Below are 6,490 nucleotides of genomic sequence, written 5' to 3'. Positions count from 1 at the left end.
ATTGAGCCTATCACTAAACCCACTGCATGGGTCAACCAAATGGCTGTGGTTGAAAAGAAAAGCGGCAAAATAAGAATATGTTTAGACCCTCAACAGCTAAACAAAGCCCTCAAGCGGGAACATTACAAAATGCCGACACTCGATGACATACTTCCGAATCTCAACAACGCAAAAATTTTCAGCAAATTTGACGTCAAAGAAGCGTTTCATCATGTAAAACTTGATGAGGAATCCTCAGAACTCACCACAATGATTACACCATTTGGCAGATATCGTTGGCGTAGACTACCTTTTGGTCTCTCTGTAAGCAGCGAAATATGTCAACAACGGCTAAACGAGGCTATCGAAGGCCTATCATCAGGCTGCACGAACGTTGCTGACGACATTCTCATATTTGGATCATCTGTCACAGAACACGACAACAACGTAAAAGCATTGAAACTTAGATGCAAAGAGAAGCGAATCAGATTGAATGATGAAAAAGCTTGCATCCAGCAATCAGATATACAATTCTTAGGACACATCATTAATGGAAACGGCGTTAGGCCAGATCCTCAAAAAGTAAAAGCAATTACTGAAATGCCAGCTCCTAACGATGTACAAGGCATTCGACGTTTTTGTGGACTTGTACAGTACCTTGCACGGTACATCCCTAACTTGTCTTCAAGTGCAGAACCACTTCGTTCACTCACCCACAAAGACACTCCTTTCAACTGGTCCGATACTTGTCAAAACGCTTTCAACGAAATAAAAGACAAGATCGCAACTGCTACTTATCTCGCATACTTCGATCAAAAGGAACAACTCTACCTACAAGTCGACAGTAGTGGTGACGGTTTAGGTGCTGCTCTCATTCAGCGCGGTCAACCAATATAATTTGCTTCACGTGCTCTCACTAATTCGCAAAAGAAATGGGCTCAAATCGAAAAGGAAACACTCGCCATAGTATTTGCCCTGGAACGTTTTCACCAATACACCTACGGCCGACCAATAATCATACAAAACGATCACAAGCCTCTCGAAAATACCCTCTCAAAACCTCTGGGCGAAGCCCCAAAACGTTTACAAAACTTGATGATGAGAATTAACAAATACAACATCAAATTCGATAGCAGATACTCTCAGTCGTGCATTCTTGAAGGACAGTGCAGAAATAGAAGAACACTATATTAATGCTATTGAAATCCGCGACGTAACTCTGGATAAAATAAGATCAGAAACTCAAAAAGACAATTCTCTCCAAACGTTGATAAAATATGTTCAAAGCGGATGGCCAAAAATAAATGAATTACTTCCAGAACTGAAATCCTATCACCAAATTAAAGATTTCATTGATATTTCTGATGGACTACTGATGAAAGGAGAAAGAGTCATTATTCCAAAATCTTTGCAATCAGAGATAAAAATGCATCTACACAGTTCTCATTTTGGATGTGATTCCATGATACGACGGCTAGATCAACCGTTTATTGGCCCAACATCAATGCAGATCTCAAACTACTTGTTAACTCTTGCGATGCCTGTCAGAAATACAAACCATTGAACACGAAAGAACCACTGACTCTCCACGACGAAGGGACACAGGCATGGCAAAAAGTAGGAATTGATTTCTTTGAATTTGAACAGAGAAACTACATCGTGTATGTTGACTACTTCTCAAACTTTATTGAAGTTGAAAAAACTCGCCAATATTACCACGTCCAACTCAATCATGACGCTCAAGAAACAATTTGCTAGATACGGTATACCTCAAACTTTAATTTCTGACTCTGCAGCACAATTTCAGTCAGAAGAATTCAAAACATTTTGCAAAGATTGGAACATCGATCACAGAATGTCTTCACCTGGTCATCATCAATCAAATGGAAAAGCAGAATCGGCGGTAAAAACAATTAAACGCATGATGAAAAAATGTTTCCACTCAAACACCGACCCATACGAAGCTATGTTGGAAATTCGAAATACACCAAGAGACAATATGCCCAGTCCAGCCCAACTTGTTTTCGGTAGACCAACGAGATCATTCATACCCACAATGTTTCAAACTCAACAAACTGACCCGAACATTATAAACAACAGAAACCGCCGACGTGGCGCAATCAAAAAACATTATGATCGAACGGCAAAACCACTATCAGAACTCTATCCTGGACAGCCTGTCTATTTCAAACCGCTAAACAGCAATGTTGCTCAGAAAGGCATCATCAAAAGCAAAAACAACAAATCATATATCATCGAAGGTGACAACACTGCTAATGCATACCGGCGCAACAGACGATATATTCATCCACGCGACTACGATACTTGTGCAACACCCAATTCCAATGTACGATCCATACTTCTTCATTTTTTATTCTTTCCATCCATTTTATTCTGAGTAGCTTACGCATGCACCTGTTTACGAAGATCTGTACCCTCCCTATACATGCCTGTGATGCGTTCCAAGTTTCACATCCATACAGTAGGACAGATTTCACGTTTGAATTGAAAAGTCTTAGCTTTAGTCGATGGGAGATATCTTTAGTTCTCCAAACTCTGTTCAAAGATGTGAATGTAGCCTGTGCCTTTCCTATTCGTGCTTTCACCTCTTCTTCCGTGCCTCCATCCTTGTCAATTATACTCCCGAGATAGCAGAAAGTGTCTATATCTTCGAGTTCCTGATCTTTTACTTTGATCTGCTCCCTTTGACGCGTACCTATCATCAAGACCTTTGACTTTGCAGGGTGAATTCTTAGACCAATTGATTCCGAGAGGCTGTTTATAATTGTGGTTTTTGCTTGCATCTGGTCCTGGGTGTGGGACAAAAGAGCCAGATCATCTGCAAAATCCAGATCATCCAACTGTGTCCAGGGGGTCCACTGTATCCCATTTCTTCGCCCTTTGGAGGTTTCCTTCATTAGCCAATCAATGGCAAGGATGAACAGGAATGGTGAGAGCAAGCATCTCTATATTCTCAGGTTCATTCTCCTCTGGTGCCTACCTCCCATCGTCCTGCTTCAATTCCCTCTGATATTCTCTTGCCATTGTCCCAGGTTCACTCCCCACTGGTGAACACTCCCCTCCGACATCCTCTTGCCATAGTGCCAGATTCACTTCCCACTGATGTGCACTTCCCTGAGTCCATAGTTCACTCCCCCACTGCTGCTCCCTCCCCATAACTTTGGTCGGGTTCGTCGGGTTTCGTAAAAAAGAAACACCCGTTTTATGTGTTATATCCGTTATATCCGGTTGTCATTTTGAACCCAGGGTGGCAATGTTAGTGAGAAGTACACATGAATCTCGTGAGAAGTAAACCCGTTGTCAAGCCTGTGGAGAGTTCAGTGATCGTAATCATGAACCCCAAACATTAGTGTCGAGCGGAAGTCTCGATGATACCTCAAGTCATCGGCCACCACCACTCAAAACTTCCCGAACTCGATGACCAAGGAAAAGTCGGGAATTCCCGAGAAGTAGCACTTCAACTGAGCTTTGGATGGCTTTTTTGTATTAAAACTTAAAATACATTAAATAAATTCACTTTGTATAATAATAAAATATTGATACCTATAACCATTTTGATCTATTTACGACGTTTGTGTTTTGTTAGCTGTTTAAAATATGATATAACGTCAATACCCAATACCAATGACTAGGTATTGAATGAAAGCACCGATGACTAGAGCGATGCTCGAGACTTTTTTGAGTCTCGAGACTCAAAAAAGCATCGAGACGCAAAAAAGTCTCGAGCTTCGCTGGAATCATCGCCGACGAGAGAGGGTGAACAATGCAGATAGTACACATTGTTAGTAACGCGTGCGTCGCTCGCGCAGTATAGTCTCGAGACTCGGGACTCGAGAAGCATCGACGACCGAGATTCTCGAGACGAGAAAAGCATCGAGAACTAAGTGGAGGTCGGGAAGTTCTCGGTCGTCGATGACCTGACTTCTCAAAACCTAAAGCGTCGATGACCTTTTGGTGACCGATGCCCTCCCCTACCAAACATCCCCGACTGACGTGCACGTCGTCCGCGACCCTTCGTTTTTTTATATACCGTAAAGAAAAAAAAATCCCAAAATATGGTACTGTAACCGATGCAAAAAAAAATTCTGCTTAATTATTATTAATTATCGAGCTAGTTATCATTAAAATCCACCAGAAAGTTTTGAAGACATATCCACGTCAACAGTGGTTGTGGAATGGACGATAGCCTACTCATATTCATATAAATGTCTGGTTAAATTAAAAATAAAAATAAAAAACAATAACAAAAAACATATTTATGAAAAACGAGGTCAGGGCCAGTGGTGAGACAAGATTAGCACCAAGTTATCAGCCACTCATTGCAACGGATCTCCGATTGCAGCATAGCGTTGGGCGGTTGAACGGAGGTGATAAAGATAGAGCGAAATTATCGTCACTCAGCTCTTTGTATTGTTTATAGCCAGCCATTTTTATGACTAGTTCTCACCCGTTGATCAAACCTCTGAAGTATAGTATCGCAAAGAGCCTACTTCAGAGGTCTGATCAATGGGCCATCGTGTATTAATCAGACTGTTGATGGTGTGCGCTTAGAATTTACTCACATCTCGCCAGCCGGATATAGATATAACAAACTTGACGTCCTTCACTTCTTTGTTGTAGTTTTTATTCAGTGCAGCCTTTTTTTTTATGAGTAATTGTCAATAAATTGTAACAATCAGACTATAAACGTTCTAGATTACACATAGTTTTGTGCGTTGGTACGTTATATTCGGCTAGCGGATGTAATAAGATTTTTGGATAAACGCAATGCATCTACCAACACACAAAACAATGTATTACCTTAAACTTAAACGTTTATAGATAGAACGAAGTTGACGTCACTCCGGTCTCTGTTCTTGTTTTTTTTTTTTTTTTTTTTTTTTTTTTTTTTTTTTTTGCCATCCACGTTTATGAGTAATTCTCACTTAACTGTATTACCTGACTATAAACGATCATGGCGACACAGTTTTCTGTGTTGGTCCGTTATACTTCCGGATGGCAGGGTTGTGAGCTTCTTGGTCAAGCGCATACTATATATAGTCTGATTAAAACAATTTAGTGAGAACTATTCATAAAATTGGTTGGCTAAAAACAATAACCAAGAGTTGAGTGACGTCAATTTATACTATCTATTGATGCGATGCGGTTATCCAGAAAACTCACACCTCGCCACCCGGAAATAACGTACCAACTCACAAAAATACCATAATCTGATTAAAACAGTTAATATAGTGAGAACTACTCATAAAAATGGTTGACTGATTCTGAAAACAATAACAAAGAGCTGAGTGACGTCAATATCTATAAACGTCTATCTATAAACGGTCAAGGTTAAACACAGTTTTGTGTGTTGGTAGTACGTTACATCCAGCTGGCAGCAGCTTCTAATGGTGCTCACACTACTATGTTATGATGATCAACCCAATCAGTAAATTCAGTACCGCACTCGTCGCAAACCCATCCGGAAGCTTCGTCACAACGCACGTAAATTAGCTAAGCGTACAGCATCAATAGAAGGAATAAAATTGACATCATTTAACTCTTTGTTATTTCTATGAATAATTCTCACTAAAACTAAATTGTATCAATCATACTATAGATAGTATGCGTTTGGCTAAGAAGCTCACCACATTGCCATCCGGAAAGTATAACGGACCAACACACAAAACTGTATATGTAACAATGAACTTATAGTCTCGTTAATACAGTTTAGTGAGAATTACTCATAAACATTGGTGGCAAAAAAACAATAATGAAGACCTGAGTGACGTCAACTTCGTTTTATCTATAGATAGAATGCGCTTGGCCAAGGAGTTCACAACATTGCCATCCGGAAGTATAACGGACCAACACACAAACTCTGTGTAACCATGAACTTTTATAGTCCAGTCAATACAGTTTAGTGAGAACAACTCACAAACGCGGATGGCAAAAACAATAACAAAGGCCTGAGTGACGTCATCTTCGAACTATCTATAAACGTTTTAAAGGCTACACACAGTTTTGCGATTTGGAACATTACATCCGATTGGCGGATGTTGTGAGTAATTTAATTAAACACATAGCATCGCTATGTTGAGTTCCTCAGCATCTGACGGAAGCGCTTGTGCTAACATTTTCAAATAATAAGGATGGGGTTTTACGTCTATCTGCAGAGCATAATTTATTTTTTGTTCTTGTCCGGATCGCCCATGGTTATTTTAGCCACAATGAGAACAGAGGTTTCAGGGAGTTTCTTTTTGTTTGTTGGCTTGTCTTTTAGTGCGTGTGTGTGGTGGGGGGGGGGGGGTTGTTGACATTGTGGATGCTGCACTTCATTTTAACATTTATATGACTGTTTATGATGCGTTCCACAGTTGTGAAAATAGAGCCCAAATTATGCTAGAGATACTGACACTGACATTGATATTAATATTACCTATGTCAATGGGCATGATCTATATTACATTTCCATGTGCTCGAGGTCATTGGTCACATTGGAATATGTGCT

This window comes from Berghia stephanieae, chromosome 1 (genome assembly GCF_034508935.2).
Source record: "Berghia stephanieae isolate SIO BIC M18660-M18661 chromosome 1, UCSD_Bste_1.3, whole genome shotgun sequence".
In the NCBI taxonomy this organism is placed as follows: Eukaryota; Metazoa; Mollusca; class Gastropoda; order Nudibranchia; family Aeolidiidae; genus Berghia; species Berghia stephanieae.
Note: the sequence above shows the minus strand (reverse complement) of the source record.